The sequence below is a fragment of the Manis javanica genome, chromosome X (genome assembly GCF_040802235.1).
Source record: "Manis javanica isolate MJ-LG chromosome X, MJ_LKY, whole genome shotgun sequence".
Classification (NCBI taxonomy): domain Eukaryota; kingdom Metazoa; phylum Chordata; class Mammalia; order Pholidota; family Manidae; genus Manis; species Manis javanica.
The window spans coordinates 22,410,215-22,434,303 of record NC_133174.1 but is presented as its reverse complement, the minus strand read 5'-3'; the positions used below and the strand labels follow the sequence as shown (position 1 = coordinate 22,434,303).

Below are 24,089 nucleotides of genomic sequence, written 5' to 3'. Positions count from 1 at the left end.
ACTTCCCTAGAGAGAGGAATGCTTCAAACAGAATTGAAGGGATGGAGAATTGAGGGGCCACAAGGGAAGAATGGAGCGATTGCTTCCTCTGAGAAGATTCTGGATTTCTCAGGGAAAGCTGGAGTTACTTGAAAACTAAACAAAGATACCAGTGAAAGGTAGAAACCAGAAAGCCCAAGACTCCAATGTTAAGAAGCCGTATTACAGTTTATCAAGGAATAAGGCTGAGGTCAGAAGCTCAGTGGCTTTGGAGACAGGAAGATTCCACAGACTAACATATGTATTATATGGGAGTCGGACAGAGCACTATTTAGGATAAATAAGTGTGAAGAGATTGGGTCATTACAGGGTCTTGGCCGCCATATCCGGTTTCTAAACTTTGTATTAGCTGACAGTGTTTTCTGTTCATCACAACACTTTCTAAACATTGTATTGGATGCTTTTAACCAAGAAGGTCTGGCTATCTGAAAGCTACATAAAGTTTCAAGCCAAATGATCCCTTCCAAGTGAGGTTTCTTTGTTAGTAGTGATGGTGGCAGTTGTAATGTCTTGTTTTCTTTTTCCTTTACCACAGCCATTTCTTTTTAATTTTTTAAATTTTGGTATCATTAATCTACAATTACATGAAGAACATTATGTTTACTAGGCTCCCCCCTTCACCAAGTCCCCACACATACCCCTTCACAGTCACTGTCCATCTGCATAGTAAGATGATGTAAAATCACTACTTGTCTTCTCTGTGTTGCACAGCCCTCCCCATGCCCCCCACGCACTACACATGCTAATCGTAATGCCCTCTCTTTTTCCCCACCCTTATCCCTCCCTTCCCACCCATCCTCCCCAGTCCCTTTCCCTTTGGTAACTGTTAGTCCCTTCTTGGGTTCTGTGATTCTGCTGCTGTTTTGTTCCTTCAGTTTTCCTTTGTTCTTATACTCCACAGATGAGTGAAATCATTTGGTATTTGTCTTTCTCTGCCTGGCTTATTTCACTGAGCATAATACCCTCAAGCTCCATCCATGTTGTTGTGAATGGTAGGATCTGTTTTATTCTTATGGCTGAGTAATATTCCATTGTGTATATGTACCACATCTTCTTTATCCATTCATCAACTGATGGACATTTAGGTTGCTACCACAGCCATTTTTAACAGAAAAAATTACATACAGTATGTGTGATTGGGGGATTTTAGTAAGAACATTTTAATGGTTTAAAAAATGGTGAAATTTTTAACCAAAAAAATACTACCTCATATTTCAGAGACAGTTTGTATAAATTATGTGAATGGGATGAACATTTATACTGTTCATTATTCAAACAGTTTAAGAATATTTAGAGTAAAATGTTCCCTTTTGTCTGTATCTTGTGGCTGATTGTTTCAATCCCATATTGTACTTAAACAATGGTGAACTAAGTTAAAGCCTAGAATTTTCATTGACAGCTGAAATAGTACTTTAACCTGTCTAGGAAGTCAGTATAATCTTCAGAGTAGGTATAACAATATTCCCTAAAGGATCCCACAGAATAAAGCCAAAATCCTATTCCAGCCTACTAGGCCACTCCCGTTCAAGGCTCATTCTACCTATATAATCTCATTCACTACACTGTCCCCTCCATGTCCTCCTATTTAGCAAGTCAGACTTTGGGCAATTTCCCATCTGTGTCTCACCTCTTTTATTTCTTCCTGATTCTGATCCTTGTATTTTCTTTGCTTAAAATTCTCTATCTTCTTTCTACAATTTGAAAGTCATCATTATGTTTTGCCATTTAACTCAAATATGAACTGTCTTTGAACCTTTCCCAGAGGACACCAAAGGAAAACAGAGAGGATGTGTGGTCTGGGGTTCAAGGGCATTGGCTTTGGAGCCTTATTTTCTGACTTTTAATACTGACTCCACCACCTATTTGCTCTGTGGCCTGGGGTGAGATGCATTCACTTGGAATCTAAAAATATGGAGGTAATATCCATTCCCTCTTACTTCTGCCAGTGCATGTAAAGCACTTAAGACAGAATGCTACCCAGGGTAATTACTGTTAATATTACCTGTTATATTTACTGCTTCCCAAAGAAAAATTAGTGGCATCATCAACTGTGCTCCACTGTACTAATTGCATACTTCTATTACTGCATATTTCATTGGATTATATAGTTGGACACATTCATGTCTGGCCCTCTTGCTAGATTTAATCTCTGCTGTATATTCCTGGAAAGTTTCTGGTGCCTAGAATATATCAAATGTGTTTATTGAATGATAGTTCATTATGCTAGTTGCCACGGATGATATACTTTTAAGGAAATAAAGGAGAAAGGATATCTTCATGAAGGCTAGAGGCATACTGCTATTCAATAAAGATTCTGGAACATGCTTGATATTATGAGCTGTGAAACTCATGGCATCTAGTGCTCCACACTCTAATACAGTTGTTGTTTCTGGCTTTAGAAGTGCCCCAAGAGTGTATGACAGTAATGAAATCAGGGAGTAGCAGAGACAAGTATTATCGGTCTTTAGTAATCGGGTCTTGAAATGTTAAACTGTAAAATCTGACGTTAAAATATTCATGAAGTCTCTTAAGATTGGGAAAAAAACCCAAGCACTGCAGCACTAAAGTCTGAAATGGCCTAATTTCTATCGTAAGGTGTCACCTTTGCCAGGGAAGTCAAATATGGGGATGAATGCATACAATAAGATGACTAGACACACTCTTTAAATGTCTTCTATATCAAACAAAATGGCTTGAAAATTACTTTAATTTACTTTTTTTCCCATAAAGCCACTATTTTCACTTTCTAAAATTAGAATAATTAAGAATTATTTGGGAAACCAAAGTGTTCCTATGTTTTTTATCTATTCATTTCCAATTCTTAAAGATAACTTAAACCCAGTGGGGAAAGACTGCTTGCCAAAAATCTTTTTACGCAGGATTTGTGTTGAAATGAAGACATTACAGAGCGACTCCATTGTTACTTTGTAGCATCTTCCTAATGAGTTCATAGACAGCTTGGTGTGTTCAGTAAGAATCCTCTAGGTAAGTAAATAAATGTGCGTCATTTATGCCTTCATGGACAAGCCAATGGAATAATGGCATTTACCATTTTTTTGGCATAGTGTTCAGAATTTACTGTTAATTACTATAAAACATTATCACTATACAAAATGTTTGCCTTCATGATAGCAATCTATTTATAATATCTGTTCCATGTCTAATTAGAGTATCTCTGCTCCAAAATCCACAGTGGAGTACAGCAAAAGGTTCATGGTCATCCAAGTAGCCCAGTGGTCAGAGCATCAAGGGGTTTGAGTCCCTTTATCCCCTTTCAACTCTAGAAGAGTCAAAAAATTGAGGCCAACACTATGTGCTTGATTATCCAGTGGCTGCCGTCCTGAATTATTTCAGTTTACTCCAGCCTTCTTTACATATGGAGTCACATGGCTGTTTCAACAACCAGTTACTGATGGTCTACTGTGTTCCTCTCAATGTTATAGTGCTTTGGCTGTATCAGTGAACAAAGCCAAACCTAATGATTTATTGTTTAAAATGTAGAGTGTCCTAATTAATATATAATAAGTTTCCTTCTGTACTCTCCACTATTGAATGTTTCACAGAAGCATTCAATGGATTACTAAATATCATATGAAACTTCAAAGAAGCTAGGAACATTTGTTGGTACCCCTTTAGCTTCTTTTCCAATCACAAGTTTTGGATTCTTTTATAGAAACTAGCTCCATGCATGCACACAGAGATAAATTCTTTTTATTACAAAGAAATGATGATTCACCACAGAAAATTATTCATTAAATTATGCTCATTATCAAATTTCTAAGTTCTTTTCTTATAATAAAATTATTTCTCTAAATGACATGTTTTGCTAATATATTAATATTTTGCAGTTCTCTATGCACTGAGCAAAATTCCTAAAAAATGCATTATTCGAATTTCTTAGAAAATTATTAGGATTTGAAGAATAGAAGCATTTTAACAGTATGCTATTTGGAAATTTTCATACTGCTAGTTAGTTCCCCAAGTGCCAAAATAGGCTACCATTATTATTTTACCTGGGGAAGTCACATTATAAAAAGAGGAAAAGTAAACCAAGAAACATAAATGTATCCTTTGACATTGTACTAATTTGAGATAAAATAATAGACTAGGAATTTTTATGTCCCAAAAGAATATGAATCTTAATAATGATAGTGTGTTAACAGGAGGAAATCATGAGAATATGATAATTTTACTCCCTGAGAATGAAAGTAACCTGATGGTGATGAAAATCCACTGGCATGGCCAAGAGCAGAGACCTCTGCTTTATATATACATTTTAAGCAGGGTTTATACTCCTCATCAGAAGCCAACTTTTAAGTATGTCCCTGGACAAATGCTAGTGAAGACCAAGGCTATTCAAAAATCAGAGAAGACAGAGAAGGGTCATTTTTGCCCCTAGTACTCATCTCACCGAGGTGCTATTGCCCAACTACTAACATGCCCTTTCTCAGATGTCAAACATGGAATCCCCATTATGACAATGATCTTCAAATAATGAGATGACTCTGAGGGAATAGAACTTGGAGGACTTAATCTTAGCATTTAGAATTTTGGTTGTTTAGTGATAGCACCCTATCTATTATGAGGAGTTTTGTTCAGCCAAGAATGCATCACCAAATACTCACCATTGCTATTAAGGTTTTCAAAAAGAAATGGATTCAGGACTGTAATCTGTTTAGCGTCTTTCCTCTGAATGGTGAAATCATGACATTCTCATCTTCACATTAAAGAAAGAGAATGACATCTCATGGTAATGCTAATGTGACGATTTCTAGCTTCCTTTTCCTACAAGAGATTTCCCTAACACCTTCTGATTTCTATTTTTACAGACACCTTTATTTCTGGGCAATAGCTCCAAGCTGCATTTTATCTTTATTTTGTTGCACCTGTTTGCACCTCAGTAACCCTTGTTTGTCCTCATTTTCAATTTATTTCTGCTATAAAGTAACCTTTGAAAATAAAATATCAAGGGATACTGTCAGGTTTCAAAATTTAAGAAAAATTAGTCATTTTTAATCACTGTGCAGCAAAAATTGATTACTGTAAATATGCTGAGGTAAAGTAGCTTTTATTTATTATCTGATTGAAATTATTTAACACAGTTAAGCATCGCTGAATTAAAGAAATCTGTACTGGCTTATTCAATCAGACTGACCAGAAATGGTGAAAAACTAAACAGCAAATAACACATTTACCTTTTCTAGCATCTTAGCTCAACAGATTTCATAGTGATAATTACCCAGGTAACATAAATGTGAATCAAGGAATATTTTCTAAATTCTGTTGCTAAAACGAAGATGATAATTAAGGTATTTGCTTTCGATGTGGGCTGGAGTGTAAAAAAACAATTGTAAAAGACCCAGAAGTATCAAGAGAGTAATGACACAGATTTGTATTCTCAGATGCTAGTTTCACACCAGTCACAGCTGACCTTGGTAGATCTTTTGCTTTCTGGAATGGCACAGGTTATTTAAAAGGTTTTCAGACTTTCTTGCACCAGACTTAACTACACTGTCACAAGGGAAAAAGACAATAGCAATCAAAGAAAACATCACTGTGAGTATGTAGTAGAAAACACACAAGGAGTGCTATTGCTTCTCAAGCTAATTCCCATACATTTTTTCTAATTAATGGAAGGTTATGCTCTGGTTCAGCTTATTGCAAACAAGCTCAATTGTTGCAAAAATCAATATCGCTGAACAGAAAAAAGTACCAAGGAAATGATGGGGCTGTTTGAGAGAAAGTATGCAATGTCTATACCCGCAATGCTGTTCGTTCGTTCATGCATTTGTAGTAATGAGAAAGGCTCTATTACCTTCCAGAAAAAGCACTTAAGTACTTGCTCTTGTCCTTCTCAGTGAACTATTTGTATGTGTGTGCTTGTTGGCAATTTGTTCCAGTGGAAAATTAATGCTTCCTTAATATATTAGCATAAAAGTCAAGCCAGGTATTGTAAATAAAGTTGAAAACAGAAAAAGAGATCATCTCATCAATGGCTTTTTCGAAAGTAAATTACATTAGAAGCTAGTGGCATTACAGAAGAAGCCAGTGGCATTATAGAAGCCTATAGACTAATAATATTAAGAAGCTTTTAACTGTAAAGCTCTCAGAGGACAGAATAATCACTGCAGTACCCGTCTATGACTCCCTCACCACCAACACACATTACATACATATGTATATACACATACTTTGCAATGTGTATGAGGTCATAGAAGAGCAGTACAATTATAAATGTATATTATATATATATATATAAATTTTAAACTAATATGCATGTATTAATATATTGATATGATTAATATATTAATATATTGATAATATATTGATTTTATCTTAAACATTGTTATATCACATATTTATATATTTATATATAAATTTATGTATTCATATTACAATTATATTCAATATATGATTCAATATATATTCAATATATGATTATATATTTATATTATGGATTATTTATATATTCATATATATATAAATGATTATTTATAAAGTGCCATTTTTCCACACTTTCAGGTAGAAGGATAGGATTCAGGGAGGTTGGCTGATTTGATCAAGGTCACACAGCTAGGATAGAGCAGGATGGGGACTGGAACCTAAATCTGAGCTTCTCTGAGACCTCTGGTCTTCCTTTATGCCACAATTGCTTTCCTATCAAATACAGAAAAAAATATGAAAGATGCATATTGATTTTATATACTAGTAACCTGGATTGAATACTTATCTTTGAAATGTTATGACTGAAGCCTTACTATTAATAATTACCAAAAAACTAAAACTGTTGTTTTTTTTTTGTTAGGGTGACTTGTGGTTGTAATACTGAACCAATTTGTATGCTTCATTGGTTCAATGTATTATTTTGATTTTTTTTCCATTGTGCTTTGTTTTATAGAAGGCTGTTGCAATGAACCTAACCGATGTAAGACATGTGTTTTGATATTTAAGGGTTTTTTGAGAGTACTCAGTCTTTTTCTCAATATCACCTTGTAACACAATAGAGTTAGCACACACATGCTTTTCTCTTGCCCAAAAATGTTTATCGTTTTTGTGTGATGCTATTTTTCCTGCCAGCTTCCTAATATGTAAGCACTGGGTATGAACACAGCACTCAGTTTCATCTGTCGGTCTCTCTGGGAAAGACCAAATGATTTCAGAATGAAAGACATTGCAGCTTTGTGAGATGGCTGAAACACAACGCTGTACTAATTAAAAGATTCTACATGGTCAGCAGAGACATGGCACTTTTCTCCTTGGACCTATGACTTCAGACAGTCCCAAAGATTTGAGAAGCTTCCAGAATCACTTGGTTAAGAATCCCTCACTTGTAAGATTCATATGCTAGACCTGAGGTCTCTGCTTTACTTTTATATCCACTGGAGAAAAAAGAAAAAAATATTGAAATAAACCTACCAGTCATTGCTTAAAATGACAGGCATAAGGCTGGCTGTGTGGTCCAGCAGCCTGTTGGCTGGGTTGACGATGTTAGCTGGATCACTCTGTAATTTCCAAACTGAAACTTTAAAAATGATTGTTGACCCAAACATGATGGAAATGGATCCTCCATGGAAAAACATGGAATTTAAATTTAAATTTTAGAACACTACACATACTTAAAGGAATCATCAAAATGATATCTGAATTGATTGGGGTTGTCAAATTTTTTAAAATTAAAACAAATACATAACCTATAGTTCAGATTTGTCACAGTTACCAGACATAAGTGAAGAGCCACAATGGAAATGAATGAGAATAGTGCGTTGGCAAGGAGCTTTGGTTCAGCTCCCATCATGTTGGCGAGCAATGTAGATGGAGGATTGATGGTTTGAAACTACAAGTAAGAACTTCTGAATGGTGTATCTGGGTCTAATTTTAGCGGAAAGGCATGCTTTTGAGGAGGTGAGGGGTATAAGCAAAAGGAAGATTTAGAGAGATCAGCCTTGGAGTAGCCTGAAAGGCAGACAGAAGGTGGGGAGAGGGGACGGGAGACCGGTTAAGGCATGACAGAGTACTCCAGCAAGGTGACAAGAGTAGCAATAGAAAGGCTAGTAGAAGCTCAGAATAATTTATAGGCCACAGGATATGAGAGAACAATGGGGAAAATGACTATAGTATGACAGAAGTTCAAACCTGAGCAACTAAGAGAATGAATTGTTTTGGCGACTGAAATTAGGACATTCTGAAAGGACTTTAATTCTGGAGGAAAGATAATGGGTTTGGTTTTAGCCAGGTTGAATTAGAGGAGCCAGGGGGACATCTAGTTGGCTTCTACTAGGGGACTAGAGGTGAGGAACTAAAGTTCTGGACAGTTGTCTAGGTCACTGAATCTGATTTTAGAGTAATGTCTGTACAGCTTAAAGATTACATTCTGAGATCTATCAGATCTCCAAAGTATAGAGTACTTACTGTATCACACTGGACTTTTACCGTGGGAAGTAGACTGGGACAGGAGGCATGATTTGATGCATGGTATATATAAATCAGCTAAAAAACACTTTGCTGTGGATTAATATTTACAATTGGCTCAGAGCAAGAGGCTGTAAATTTACAACATGTTATTTCTTAATCCGAGGATGCAAGGATGGTTGGCACTTTATGTACCCATGACCACAGAACTATGAGAAGATGCTTTAAAAGCAAGCACAGGTGTGTTATTTTAACAATTCAACATTTTAAAAAATGTATATTTATTGCAACTTTTGAGCAATTGCATCTAAGAAGAATGACATGTTGCACAAGGATTTCCATGGTAACTGCTGGTGAAAAGAAAGAGTTACGACTTTGGCAAAGAGAATCAATCTTAAGGACTGTCATGGCCAAAGGGGGAAAATATTTAATGAAAAAATACCAAAGAAACTATACTTGGAAAAAATATGTTTTTCCAAAACTCACGATTTTCAAAAATGTTTGTCCATTTTTAGTTATATATGATAATAAAGTTGAGATTAATGCCCACATCCTAAAAGTATGATCTATTATCCATTTTTTAGGCAGAATTAATAACAGTAATAATATAATGACCTAACAATCCATTCAGAAGGGATAGCATGGTGTAGAGGAACTAAAAAGGAATTTAAAGCCAAGGCAGGACTGAGCCTGGCCCTTTACTATGTGCCCTTCAGCACATCAATTAAGCTCTCAGAAATTTCATTCCCTGGTCTATGAAGTAGGGAAATACTACCTTATTGGGTTTCTGTGATCCGTGAGGATGACATGAGGTAACGTGGAGGAAGCCCATCAATGTTCAGGTCGGCTGTTACCATTCGTGTTAGATTATCTGACCCAACACTTTGCTCTATGGTGCGATCCCAAGCAGTATCCCTAGAGCGACTACTCACAGGAAACCTCCTCAAGAAACCATTGCAGGAACTTCTGCCCGGTCATCTTACTGGCAAGAAGAGTTTCTCCTTCTGCCCCAGCACATAGAACATGCAATTCTTTATGTGAGCCCTGTTTCAAATTCCCACAATTGGGAGTGAGAGCTGCAGGAAAATTTTAATGGTAATATAATGACACAGACTTATAACAATGGCTTGTAGGGCCATTTTGCCCCAGAATCCCTTAGAATGAGCTCTGACTTTCCTGATGGCTTTAATCAGGCATTACAGGACCTTTCCATGCTCCACGGAGCACCACAGAAGCTGCTGCCATGGGTAGGTTGCTCATCCTGGGTCAGTGAATCTATTTAATGTAGACAAAAATCTTGTTTAGGAATGTGAGCTTGGGGCAGGAGGAAGGAAAAAGGTTTTCTCTCCTCTGTGATCTGGAATTGATTCCCAAAGCAGCTGAAAGAATGAAAAACATTAAACAAATAATAAGGGCATCAGAGAGCTTGCCTGGAAGTGCTAAAAATGACCAGAAAATGGATAATATTCACTTTGAAATTTAAATCTCTTAGCTTCTGTGATCTTACAGATGACATTCTGAAGGATGCTTCTGTATTATGTTGGAACAGAAGTTATGAGAATCTCCTAACCCACAAAATAATCAATCATCACAGAATGGAGCAATTTGTAACTGAAATTCTCACACCATTTTCTGTAAATGCATAGCTACATATTTTTTTTTTCTTAAAAAGTCAATACAAGTATAGCTGAATGTAAGATTACTAAGGCCAGAAAGGAGACTCACTTGATTAGTAGGTGAACTTATTGAATGATAGCTGCAGCTAAGTTGCCAATCATTTGATATTTTGATGTTGAAATAAATATATTTCTGAGATGCTTCATGGTTCTGACTCATAGGGCAAGACTTAACTTTGCTGTAACCTTTGCAGCAGTTTATGTTCTAAGCACTGAAAATAGTGTCAATTAAAAATTTTAAGAATTTCACTGAGACCTTTAGGGTTTCTTTTCTTTATCAAATATGTCATGGACCTTTTATAGGATAAAAGTACGACACAAAGGTCAGTGCAAGACTTAGGTTCCTGGTAATGCCAGATCTGGACAAACTCACTACTTAGTGTAGCCTGTCCTGTGACCTACACTGGCGCTCCCTCGTATACTGTCTTTGGATGCCTTTTCAACATTTTTTTCAGGTCTAACCTTTTCTTTGGTCTTTGCTACCTCCCTCCAAAAGCTGTATCCTCTAGAGCAGCAGACAACAAACCATCTGACGATGTAGTGTTATCCATAAAATAAATGTGCATGTATATCCTCAGAATATCTGTATGTATTTATTTATAAAGTACAGATATGGACTACTGCACTAAGATGTTATCAACATTATAAAATATGCACTAAATAGAAAATTAAAGAGCTCTCAGAGGAAATAAGTATTAATGCAAAATAATTTTATTTTTATTGTACCCATTTAAAAGACAAAAAAAAGCCATTTTTCTGCTCAAAATGGAACGCGTCAGCTCGGATCAGACTGGGGATTTTTTTGACTGATGAACAGAGTACTGGATGCTGGAGAAATGTCAGTTCTTCCATTTGCTGATCGTATTAGAATTATCCTCACATATAATTTCTTGCAAGACTCTCTGGAAGTTTGCCTATTTTTAAAGCGCTTCTCTATTTTGTGAGGATTAATTTACTTAAAACTAGATAATAACAATAAGTCCACTTAGCAGTTCCAAGAGTATTGAATTTAGTCACACCAGGGTGACAGCAGATGAGTGACGGTACCTTGGTCAACCTATCTGTAAGGTGCAGCTCCCTGTCTTTCTCAAACAAATTCTTTAATTCAGGTGTGTGATGTGTGAGTGGCCGAAGTACAAAGCAAATGATCATGATGGTGTTAATCCATATTTTAAATATCAGTAAAGCTCAAGTCATTTAAAATGGAGATAAGGACACAGAAATGCATATACTGTCTTCCCACACGCCACTGTATTTATCTTGGGTAATCTTGGAGATGCATACTCTCCACTTCAGAATTGATTCTTCATGGACACAGTGTCAAGTGTCAATGTTTTCATGGATTTCCTTTCTTCTTATGACCTACCAATTACAATGGTTTCACCGGTTTTGCAGCATAGTTGCCAAATACCTATCAATTTGATCTTATAGCAAGCACTAGCTGTACACTATCTGCTGTATCTTTGTAGTCTTATACTGCTGTTTTTTTCTTTTCTTAAAAACAACACATCTGGCCTGATGGCAATTTGTTTGCAGCCTCTATTTCTAAGAACTAATTTCCCATTGGGTGCAGATATGTAACTAACAATGGTTCCAACAGTTACCAAAAAAAATGCCAAGAAAATGAAGACATCCTGGAGGAACTTTTATAAATGAGATCCCTGGTTAGGTTCTTAGGCTGGAAGAGACAAAGATCTCAATCCTAGTGCCCTCTCACACTCCACCTCTGCAGAGCTTGGGACCTCTTAGCTCCTGAAATGCCTCAGCCTACTCCCAGTCCAGACTGAATGAGTGAAGGACTCCAGTTGAAGAAATTCACAAATGGGGGGTGGGAGACAAGTGACCCCTAGATTTGAGATCAGTTCCTTTGAATAGAAGGTGAAGCTTCCAGAAAGATGCCATGTTAGGTAGAATAATAATACCCCAAGGTTGTCCACATCCTCATCTGTGGAACCTGTGAATATATTATGGTGACTGCAAGGAGGAATGAAGGTAGCAGATGGAGTTGAGATTGTAATGGGCTGACCTTAAAATGGGAAGATTATCCTGGATTATCTGAGTGGGCTCATTGTCATAAGGGCCCTGATAAGAGTAAGAAGGAGGCAAGAGAGTCAACGTGAGAGGGATGCAGTGTGAGAAAGACTCACTGGCCATTGCTCCATGAGTCACAGGAAACCAATTCCTCTCTAGACCCTACAGAGAGGGATGCAGCTATGTCAGTACCTTGATTTTAGCCGACTGAGATTTATCCCAGACTTCTGACCTTCAGAACTATAAAATAGTAAACCGAAATTGTTGTCTATCACCAAGTTTGTGGTACTTGTGGTGGCAATAGAAAACTAAGACAGATGCTTTAGAAAAAAATTTAACTTTAGAAGAATGACTTGATTGTAAAGAATGCAGAACAAGAAGAGGAAATACGGGTGCAACCTAAAGGAGGCTCCGTGCAAAAGGTTTAAGACAGGTGCTTTTGTCTAGAAATCTGAGGACAAACAGGTCATAATTATCATACAACCTTAGATTACCCTTCATACATTATAATATTCTCTACCTTGCCCTCCACTTTTTTGATGGTGCTGAGACCAAGAAAGAAGGAAAATAGTGGTGGCCTGCTCTGATCTGGCTGAAACTGCTGTTATTTTGAGAACCCTGAACACTAAATTGGAAGGAGACATTTCCAAATGGTTAAGTCACTGATGAGACACCTTATCAAGGGAACTATGCATCTTTGAGAGAACAACAATTATTGACTAGATTAGGAAGTAAATTTCTAGACACCATCTGCTACAGATATTGATTAATTTTCCTCTTCTTTTACTTAAACTCTGCAAGGCAGCATGCTGGCAAGGTGGGGAGCTAGAGCTAGCTTAGTAGGTTGTTTTGTATAATACTCTGCCCTGATGTCTGGTCACTTTTGGAGACTACTGTGACATCATTTCGATTTACCCAGAGGCAGCTCTGACCCATGAGTTCATGTGCTTATGCATGTAGATGCATCTGTATTAACACACATCTTTGTTAATGGTTCATTCACTTTTGCTTGTCCCTTCCCTTAAATGCAATGTGTCCATGACTGTCTGAAGAAACTATCAAATTCTTCTATTCTCCCAACTTGAAAAACAATGTGTAAGCTTCTCTATTCTCCAGTCAATAACACACACTACACTTTTCCTTCTTGTCCCTATGACTTTTCCAAATAACAGAGATGAAATCAGAATCAACAATAATATTGGCAGACTATTCTAATGTTTCAAATGACATTTGAAGCAGTTGCCATGGCAATGACCTGAAGACCTAAATAAATAAATGTTTTGGTAGTCAAACCTGTTTCAACTTGCAAAGAAAGGAAGTTTGAACGTGCCCTGTGCTCACTGGTATATATACATATGTTGTAGGATTTTATCATCTATTAAAGAGAATTAATATTATTAGCCGTTTTACCAATGTAACTGTTTTGCCATTAAATTCAAATAAATCCCTAGTATGTATCAATCTTGGTAATTCTGCTTAGAAAAATAATCCAGGACACAGATAATACAATGGTTCTTAATTCCCATTTGGCATATAGCATTACTTCTAGGACAATATCAACTTTCAGAAAAGATTGTCAGACTTCAATATTCACAAATGGATTTGTATAAAAGGAGCATATGCCATGAAGGTATAATCGTGTTTGTGGTGCCCCAATGGGATCCTATTCTATTTCATGGAGAGGTTTTTAATTATGCTTAATATGATCTAATTTGTACTAAATAAAACTGCAGGTTACTTGCTAAAAGTAAGTTGGAGACCAGTACAATGAAAAATGACTGTGGCTAGTCACATGTAAAGTTCTGAAGGTTAGACGTCTGATTCAGAGAATGACTCTGCATCTTGCACAGAACTCTAATCACTTAAATCAATTTGTGTGATTGGATTAAATCTCTGGAGCTACTTTTCAGCTACTGTTCACTCAATAAACATATATTGAGCAGTTACTTGAGTCAAGAAGTGAGCCAGAAGCTGGAAATACCAAGAAAAGTAAGAAGTAATCCGTGTTTTTCAACAGGTTGTTACCATCAGGTAGGAAAAAATAGTCTAAGAAAAGAAGGAATTGACATGCAGTGAGATAAGTGTTACAACAGAGGCTTCTTCAAAGGGCGAGGAGAGTTCAGAGGGAAAATTACTACTTTTTTTCAGGTCACAGAATTATAAATAAAGTAGCTTTCGAGTTTGAATTCCTTTCCTTTCCCTTCTTTCTCTCCATGGCCACCTTGTTCCAGAAAGGAGTTCCATTAAATGATATATAAAAGTTAAGTCAAGAAATGTCTGAGCAAAAGAAAAGCAAAGTTTTACTCATAAAATATAGCCGCGAATGTAGTTGGATAAATTCATAGTCTTGATTGTAGAAGGGTTATAAATTTGGCTTGGAAAGTTCTGGCAACCCCTGTGAAAAGGAAAACATGGTGGGTGTCACCACTGAGAATTGACAAGACAAACACAAGCCAAATACAAAGCAATTGTGCTGGATAAGTAAAAGTACTCTGAGCCTGAGATCAGATGAGGAGACATTCTTCAAGATGTATTCATAAAGAGGATGGAGCAGAAAGATATAACAACATCCATAACAAGGTCCTTGCAGAAGGAGAAAAAAGTCACATGGCACTTACAGGTCAAATAACAGTTTATCAGGTAGGAGCAAAGGAGATGCACATTACACTGCAGGATATGCACATGCCATCTGTTCAATGTCCATAATGTTTTTCAGCTAGTCTGGTAGGGTCGGGAATAAAGGGGGAGAGCAAAGGACAGTGCCAAGAGCTAATGCTTGAGAGGAAGATAGAGGGTCACACTGTGAAGGGTATGAAGCCACAGTGGAGCTTGACCTTTATACCTCTACCAAATTTTCAGGTAGGAACTGAAGACGGGTGAAGTTGTGATCAGATTGATTATTTTATTCCATATTGCCTCATTTTAGCTACCTCAAGAGTTACAAGTAGGGTGGGGTGAGTGGAAAAAAAATGATGACAATGGACAAAATCCTCTCTTACTTTCCTTCAAGAAAGACTAAGTCCTTACCTATCTTGCCATTACACAGCAGCACTCCATGCGTGGGATTTATTTAAACCTACTTAGCCCATTTATTGCATCTTATCCTTCTAAGATTGCCATTCATTTTCAGAATGGTAAATATCCATTTTTTTTGAACAATATACTACTCAAATTCAGATGAGTAAGGGAAACAAAATTTCCTGACCTAAAGAGTCAATACTAAATACACCTGCTTTTGTGATTCATTAGCTGGCTAAAGGAAGAAAAGGAGCCTCTACCAACTAGAACCATGAGCTTTCTTTGCTGAGAAGAAAGACTTTAGGTTCCAGGTCTAGTGTTCTAGGTTCTGCTTCAGACCCTTTGAGGAGGTTCCTTCCATCAAGGTTCCTTCCCCTGTCCTTGGTCTCTAAATGGGCTACAGTGGCAGGACAGTCAAGCTATGGTGTTTAGCTTAATGTTTCTTAAGCATGTTAAGGACTTAGGGAAGACAGGCTTCCCCTGTAGCTCCCAACTGGCAGATGAAATCCTGGTTTTGCTGTTAGAGCACATAACCAACAGTCCAATCCTAGACCCTAGTTGTGGACAAAATTCCAGCTCCAACCTCTTGTCCTGAGAAAGATAAGTTCATTAGAATGGACCTTTGACTTTTCAAGGTCAAATGCAAGGGGCATCACCCTTTCACCCTGCAATGTTTTTGCTTCTTGGGGACTCTTTCAGTAATACTGCTATGGAGACACTGGACCAGAGTCACTGCCTCTCAGAGTCTGAGCAGGCGAGGAGTGGCACTGCACATCAGATGTCTTTGACACAAGCCCTAACTATAGGATTCTGTCATGGATTTTGCAGGGCTAGTGTAGGCTCACGAAGTAGTGTAGAGTGGGCAATACAATCCCTTATTTGCTGGAGTTCTAATCTTTGCTGAGGGGACAAATCTCCTCCATCAGTGAGGCATAGTGGGACTAAAGGGAGGGTTATATGATGGTCAGCAGATCTGATCTTATTCTCTTCCCTTTTATTTTTTGGCCAAAAGGGATGCCAGGGTCCCTGACAACTTGGGCTCAACTGCTTAAAAGGGACAGAGGGCAGGAATATACACGTTGGTAGCAAATGAACCAAGAGTGTGCAAAGCTCTTTTGACCAATGCATCTGCCCTTTAAAGGAGATCTGGAAAATTTCGAATAGCTTTGAGGTGACAGAAGTATAAATCACAGGGATGTGTGAGTGTGGAATAGAGTAAAATGGACAGAGGCAGGAGTTCTGATCTCAATATAGCATTGTGGGATGGTCACTGAACTAGGGGGAATCAGGAAGGTTGGGTTATACCCTCACTGTGACATTGGAGATCTGTGAGAAGATGGCCTTGCCTACTGGGTCCCAAGTTCCTAACAGATAAAATGAGGCAACTGGATGAGGAGATCTCAAAGGCCCTCCTGTGTTGATACCTAGCAATTCTACCACCGGGAAAGTGGCAAGTTCTCACCTGGTATTTGTAGCACAGCAAGAATGATTGTTTGGCTTAACTACCTTCTGGGCTCTAAGAACCATTATTCTCTCTTAGAAAATGCTCTTGGCCACGACAGCATCTTCACTCAAACAACAACGGTAAGCCCTAAAAAGCTACACTTAATGTTTGCGCCCTGTGCTAATGACGTAGAATCGAGGAGTGTTCCAGGCAGTGACATTAGTTTTTGTAGGAAGGAGCCATTTCTAGTTCTCATTTGGCAAGAAAATCTGGGAGGAGTCAGAAAACCATGGAATTTAAGAAACAAGAAGTCAGTCATGTCGTTATTGGGAGGGTAGGGGAAGACAGAGCAAGAAACGCTGCTTGTACGTCCAGCATCCAGAATGTAAGGCTGGGGAGAGAAAAGAGAGAGAAAGCAAATTCCAGAAGTCCCTGAGGAGGGCTGACTACTGCAGTGCTACTGTTCAACTGGATTTTATCAGCACAGCTGCTTGCTGTGGGTCTCATTCCCAAAAGTCCCCTGAAAGAACCATGGCATTTTGACACATGTGATTGCTTTGGCCAAAAGGGGAGAGGGTTCAAAATCCTGACTGCCAGTTAGCTAAATCCCAGGGAAGCTCTGATTTTCCCTGAAGAGACCTCAAGTGCATCAACTCTCCTTCTGAACAGCACTGTGATTATTTCTTCATGAATTAGCATGGAACCTCAATTCTCAAGTCTCTCTCTGTTCGTCTCCAACTTGACTAGACTCTGAAGCTTAACTCACACAGGCAAAAACAGCTCAAGGTCTCATTACGGCCAAAGCTAAAACCTTGTGAGCTCACAGGCAGGACCCAGCTATTTTCTTCCCTCTTTCTGTTTGGATAGAAGGCAGGCCTACAGAAAGTCCTAAGTGAGATGGTCTAGGAAGGATACTTGCTGGAGTACGGAGTTTTGTGCATGCATTTCTGCCACATCTGGGAAGTAATATCTGCCAGTCACTGTGCTAAAAGCCAGGTCAAATATTTACAAAAATAAGCATGAAATGTTGTACTTTTTAGTATGGGCAATATATTTGAGTTTTGGGGTAGAGGAGAGGTAAAGGGAAGAGTAAAGATGCTGTGGATGGAATGCTCCAGAAGGCATGCCTTCCCCTTTCCTCCTGTTCCTTCCTCACACTAATTCTCCTTGGAGTCTCTCCCCTTGTTTGTTACTCCCAAATTCTCTCCTATTGAAGAATGTAGTCAGGATCACTGAAGCAGAGTAGAATGAGGAGAGAAGAAAGAATTTTCCTTACCCCATCATCTAAAATATGCCACAGGTCTCTATTTTGACTTTCTCAAAATATCCTTCTTACAGTCCAGGGATAAAGCAGCTCCTAATTAAACTAGACCAGTTACCCTCAAAGTTTGTTATCCAGACCAACAGTCTTGTAGAGGTAGAAGATTATAGGAAAATGACATTAAGCAACAGAACATTGCAAAGTGGGGATAGCATTCAGAGGGAGGAACGGGTGGCGGTGGGCTTTACTCTATTGAGAATGAACTTCATCTTTAGACAGATCTAAATTCAAGTCCTAGATGTTCACTTACGAGCTGAGCAGCCTCCCTCACTATGTAGAGAGTTGGGGGTCTATGAACCCTCTCTGTTTCCCCCAGAGGAAAAAAAATAGAAACGACACTGCTAGTTTCTGAGCCTACCATGTCACAGACCAGCAAATTCCACTTCTTGTCTTCTGGAATACTTGCTCTAGTCTAGGGGATGCCAGTCATCATGAAAGAGGTCTGATTATTGTGAGGCCATCACGCTGATAATGTAGCCACACAAAGAGGCCACCTGAAGAGTGAGATGCCTGACCAGCTCTGAGGTGTTCCAGCTGTGATAATCTGAGTAGAGATGCTTCAAGGTGATTCTATGTCTCCCTCCTACCTGACAGTGGCCCCATGAGAACACCTCTGCTGAGTTCAGTCAAACCAAAGAAATATGTGTGTTAACAATAAAGTATTGTTTCCAGCCACTACATTCCAGGGATGATTATTATGCAACAATAAATTACTGGAAGAGTGATCTTGAGCAACTTATTTCACTTCTCCAACCCTTAGTTTCCTGATCTATAAACTGAAGATCATAGCAATGTCTACCTCTGAAGGAGGCAGTGAGGCTTCAGTGAGATCAAGTTTGTAAAGCAGTTAGCAAATACTTCACATGGTAGTAAGAAAAGTACATAGATAGTACCTGTTCCAAGTTCAGAATTTTCTGTTTCAAAATTCAGAATTTTTCATAGTGATGAAAAGCAACACTACACAAATTGTACAGGACTCTCAGTGGGGCAACAGCCCTGTGATCAAATACACTAACATTTCTGCAGTGAAGCATGTGAATAGTTACATCAAGACAGGTAAAGATAAATAATTCACAGTAGGTCAGGTAAGGCTCAGCTACCAAATCCATCTAAGTCAGGTTGAATGAGTTACCACAAAGACATTTGATTTTTCAGAGCTATTTTTTTATAGAGGTAAAATTATTACATACCATTATATAAATTTCAGGTGCAGAACATTGTAATTCTGCATGTACTACAAAACGATTGCCATGAAAAGTCTAGTTTTTTTTATTGTGTATAAGGGATTTTGTATTAGGGACATGTATTTTCTAAATGTAATCACCACATACTGCCTTCATTTCTCCTTTCCGTATTCCTATGACACAATGGAGGCTAGGTTTTGATACCAATGTATAAATAAAATACAACACCAATATATTCAGTTTTTGAGAGCACACTTATTAATTGCTTGCAAAGAGCCTTCCAGCACTCTTTCGGTTCTGGCAGCTGAAATTCACAGTAAAATCTCTTGTTTCTTCAGCTGAGTGTGTGAAAGAGAAATTTAGCACCAAGGAACAGGCAGGGCCAGTCAAAGGAAATACTATTTAGCAAGACATACTGTCTGCAAGTCAAGATTCATCTAGTTTTTCTCTTCTGGAGAATCTATCTCACATTTTAATGACCCCACGGCATCCTGAAGCAGGGTGGTATCCCAGGTAACCAGGAATAAGACTTGCAAGATCATCAAATAGATGTGTTAGGGGACTCTGTCATAGCTAATTCACTTTTGCTAAATCCTCCAAGTGCTAATTTACCCAAAGGGCTTTTTCCTCTGCATTTAAATGAAACACAATAGGAAGACATTTTCTTTTCCATATCCTTCACAATTATGACCATTTGAAGCATCTGGCACTGTCTATTTCATATGCAGAATATGCTGAAGGTAACATTTTCCCCTGATGGAAAGCCAGATAAGAATTGCTATAGGGAGGGAGGAGCAAAACTTTTTAAAGCTTATTTCTTCCTCAATGTGATCCGAGATAAATCCTTAAATACATTTTTTTTCTGGAAGAAAGAGCAGACTCATACAAAACACCTTTATTATGAGATATATTATTTTGTCTAAAAGGAACCAGATATCTCATGGCCAAATTGTAGAGCAGTGGCAACAGTTATTTAGTTCTGAATAACACAGCATTCAGAAGAGAAGCCCAAAGAGAAGAGAATGCAGTCATCATCGATGACCGTGTACCACCTTGAACAGACGTCAAAGTGCTCATTGCAATGAGGGCATCATTTCAGTTTAACCTCAAAATGTCAACGCGCCTCTGAATTCCTTGTTGTTTTCTTGTTTTCCCCATACACTCCCTTCTCAATGGAGGTTTTTATTTCTTTTATTAGGAGACCAAAAATATATTTAAACCTCTCTATGTAAGTATTTGAGATCAGAGTCTTGATCTCCTCCTTGTGCTTTGTCAAGCACCACTTATATATTCACTTATATATTCGGCACTACATAAAAATGACTAGAGGATAAAGAGAAGGGACTGTGCTGGTTTCACTATGTTCTTTGAGTTGGGGTCCAAATGCCAATTTTACATTAGAAATTCAGAAGCTGTATCAAAATGTTTCGAGAGGCCCTTCCAAAACGTATTAGTATTAGTATCCCAACATGTCCCCCAGTGTGTTCTTTTTTCCATTTGTGTTGTTTCAGTATTTTGCATGTTCACACCAATACTATGTGCGTGTTTTGCAGCCACAAACCCACCATCAGTGGGAGAGGAGAAATTTTCTCAATCATGAAGAGTGTACAAACTGATTACTTGTATTTTTTCCAGGTATCAGGGGAAGTGTTGGAGAGCCAAAATTGAGTGAGGCATAATGTCAACTTTGGAACATTTCATAGTTGTTCCTATCCTAGCTGGGGGGTGGGGGGCGGAACAAAATTTACCATAAAAATTTACCATATAAATTTTGTGAGATAGTCCAGTGTATAGAGAAAGATATGGGTAAAGGTAGTATATACACTCATGCATTCACACACACACACACACACACACACATCTACAGGAGAAATGAATTCTAGCTGGATGCTACCAAGGGACCTGGTGTAGGATTTGTAGTGGCAGAACTAGTTGGCCCAGTGGAGGAGGTTGGGGCTGGACCACTGGCCAGAAGGCTGCATAGAAAACATAGCAGGGACTTGGAGGTCTGGAGCCATTCTAATCCAGGGGGAATGCAAGTGAACTATAAAGTGATGTTGGACCTTAACTAATTCAGTTAGGAGACTGACTATGTGTTCTGCCCCTGACAAGTTGATCAATGGCTAGAGAACAAGGGATATTATCTCAGAAATCAAGGGACATGATGCCCAAGGACATTAATTCTTCCTTGCAACTGTGAGGGCTCGAGAAGACTCCACTTTACCCCACATATCTGAGCAACATCTTATTTGCAACAAACGGAGGTAGAGGGAGGCTAAATGAGAGACTGAGCATTCCCACCTACGAGAGATTGTGCCTTAAATAGTGAGCTCACTCGAGAATGAGAATTAATTTTTCCTCTATTACAAAAGAAGTCATGTAGGAGGCCCAGTCAGATTAAGATAAAATAAAAGAGCAACATTTTCTGAGCATTTCTTATATCATAGGAATGAACTGTGTCTGCAGTACATAGTCTCTCTCTCTCTCCAGATATATATATGGTCCTCATTGTAAATACAAGATTTTCATAAAAAATCTTTTTGAAATGAATCTCCACAAAAATATTTCTTGAGAATTTCACTCTTCTCTGAATAAATCTATGTTCTTTAAAAAGTGAATAGTGTTCTTTTATGCTTTAAAACAACTGGGAAATTAGCCAAGATGAAAAATATGTAATATTACGACATGCTTTTTATGTATCAGGCATTAGGACAAAACTTGTATATATTTATACTCTCATTTTTCATGAAAACAACCAAATTCAGTAGGTTCTATAATTATCCTAATTTGGCTGACTTAAGGATAAGGGGAGGCTTAAGGAGTTAAAGAAATTTGTTCCTTGGTGAGCTGTTAAGAAGAGGGTAGAGTCAGGATTTGAACCAAGGTCTGATCTCGGTCAAAATAATTAAATATTACATAGATCCCTTTGCAGCATGTTTACATATATTATCTTCTTTAAAATAGGTGGGGCAAGCACATGAAGCACGTAAACAAGATATTCTTATCCCCATCTCACGGTCTGGTGAGGCAGAGGAAGGTTCATAAAAATCACTCCCAGGGGCATGCTGGCTTTGTACTCGCCAAGGTATTGCTCTGTAATGATTCCAGAGTCTGGTGATTGGGGTACATTTGATGTCCCTAGATTTCATTTCCTGCAATTAGACTGGGAAGGCCAATTAGAGAGCTGGAAGAATAGCTTACGGTCCATTTCTATCTGGTGCTTATGTAGCCCCAGAGATTTCCTGAAGGAGTGGCCAAAGGCCCGTAGAGGTCTATCAGAGGGGAAATTTGAGCAAGGGTACAATGAAGAGGATCAGGAAGCACTGGAACCACATTTAATTTGTAACTCTTATCTCAGTCTGAGGGAGGGAGTCATTCAAGCATATCAAAACTTCAAATTAATAATAAATACACGGTCCCTGATTGCTTGACTTAGAAAACTTGAAGTATCAACATAATGAAGTGAAGTTTATTTACTTCACTATCTCCTACTTTGGTTGGTTGCTAAATTATCTGGAAAACATGAACTGTATTTTTGGAAGCAGTATAGCTTTCCAAAAAGCGATGGTCAATCCTAGCATTACATTAACCATAGTGCCTTTCATTTTTCTTTGTTCTATCAGCCACAGATTGGGGATGGGGGTTGATAAAATAAAGTATTCACAAAAATCACAAAAAGGAAACAGAATTGTACGTAAAGCTCTCAGGAATAACCCATTATCAGAGGAAATATTGTTTTAAAATCCTTAGGAATGTACAAGTGTGCCAATGTTCTATTTATAGCCACATTGAAATTGGCAAGATACTCATTCCATCCAATCTGATGAAAGATTTTAAAACAAATATGTACATAGAGCTATAGTTTCCTTATACACCCAGAAATAAAAGTTAGAAATATGATTTTAAAAAGCATGTACAATAGTAATGAAGTTATAAAAAATAAATAGGAATAAATTTCGTAAGAAATGTGCAAGATCTACATTAAGAAAACTATAACAATTTACAGTGAGAAATTTTTTTAAAGACTTGGAAAAATAAAGAAAGCATATGTTCTGGATGGAAAGTTAATGTGGTAAACTGCCAATTGTTTCTAAATTAATCAAAATATTTGAATGCAATCTGAACAAAAATCCCAATGGCATTTTAAAAGTTGCCAAAACAGTCTGGACAAATTAAATATGCAAGGATAGCCAAGAAAGTACTGATAGGCTTGAAGCAGCAGATTTCAAAACGTAAATCAAGGCTGTCATAATTAAAGGAATGCTCCTGATTTACCACTGCTACAAGAACAGAGATGTCAAGCGTTAAGAAAAAGTCCAGAAACAAGCCAACCATATGTAAGAACTTATTACACACTACAGATAGCATCTCACATCAATGGGGAAAAGACTTATCACTCAAATAATGTGTTGAAAAAATGTGTCACTCACTTGGGAAAAATAAAGAAAAAAGAAAATCTGGCCACAAAAAATTCAGATGTATGAAAGTTAATTTTAAAAGCACTGGAAGAAAATATAGGTGGCTGTTTGTCTCATCTTGAGGTAGAAACAAGCTTGCTAAACAGATATACACAAGCAGAATTTCTTGGAAAAATATAGATTTTATTAATTTTTAAAGTAAACTTTTAAGGCAAAAGGCAAATCAAAAAAATGTTTGTAATGGATTGCTGATGTCAATGACACATAAAACATTTATATATATCAATAAGAAAAGAAAGAGAATGCCAATAGAAAAGTGGACAAGAAGAGAGTAACAGGCAATTTATAAATTAAATATGAATGAACATTAATATAAATTAATCAATATAACCCACTAAAAAACCTAAAACTTTTATCCAAAAGAAATGAAATCACTATGTCAAAAGGATACCTGCATCCCCATGTTCACTGCAGCATGATTTACAACAACAAAGACATGGAAATAACCTAAGTGCCCACTGACAGATGCATGGATAAAGAAAATGTGGC

The 24,089-nt window shown here is 37.7% G+C and overlaps 1 protein-coding gene across 1 annotated transcript in view; it reads right to left on the bottom strand.

The window, feature by feature from the left end:
- Window positions 1-24,089, bottom strand: part of IL1RAPL1 (interleukin 1 receptor accessory protein like 1) — a 1,253,736-nt gene that overhangs the window by 200,621 nt on the left and 1,029,026 nt on the right. The window lies entirely within an intron of this gene.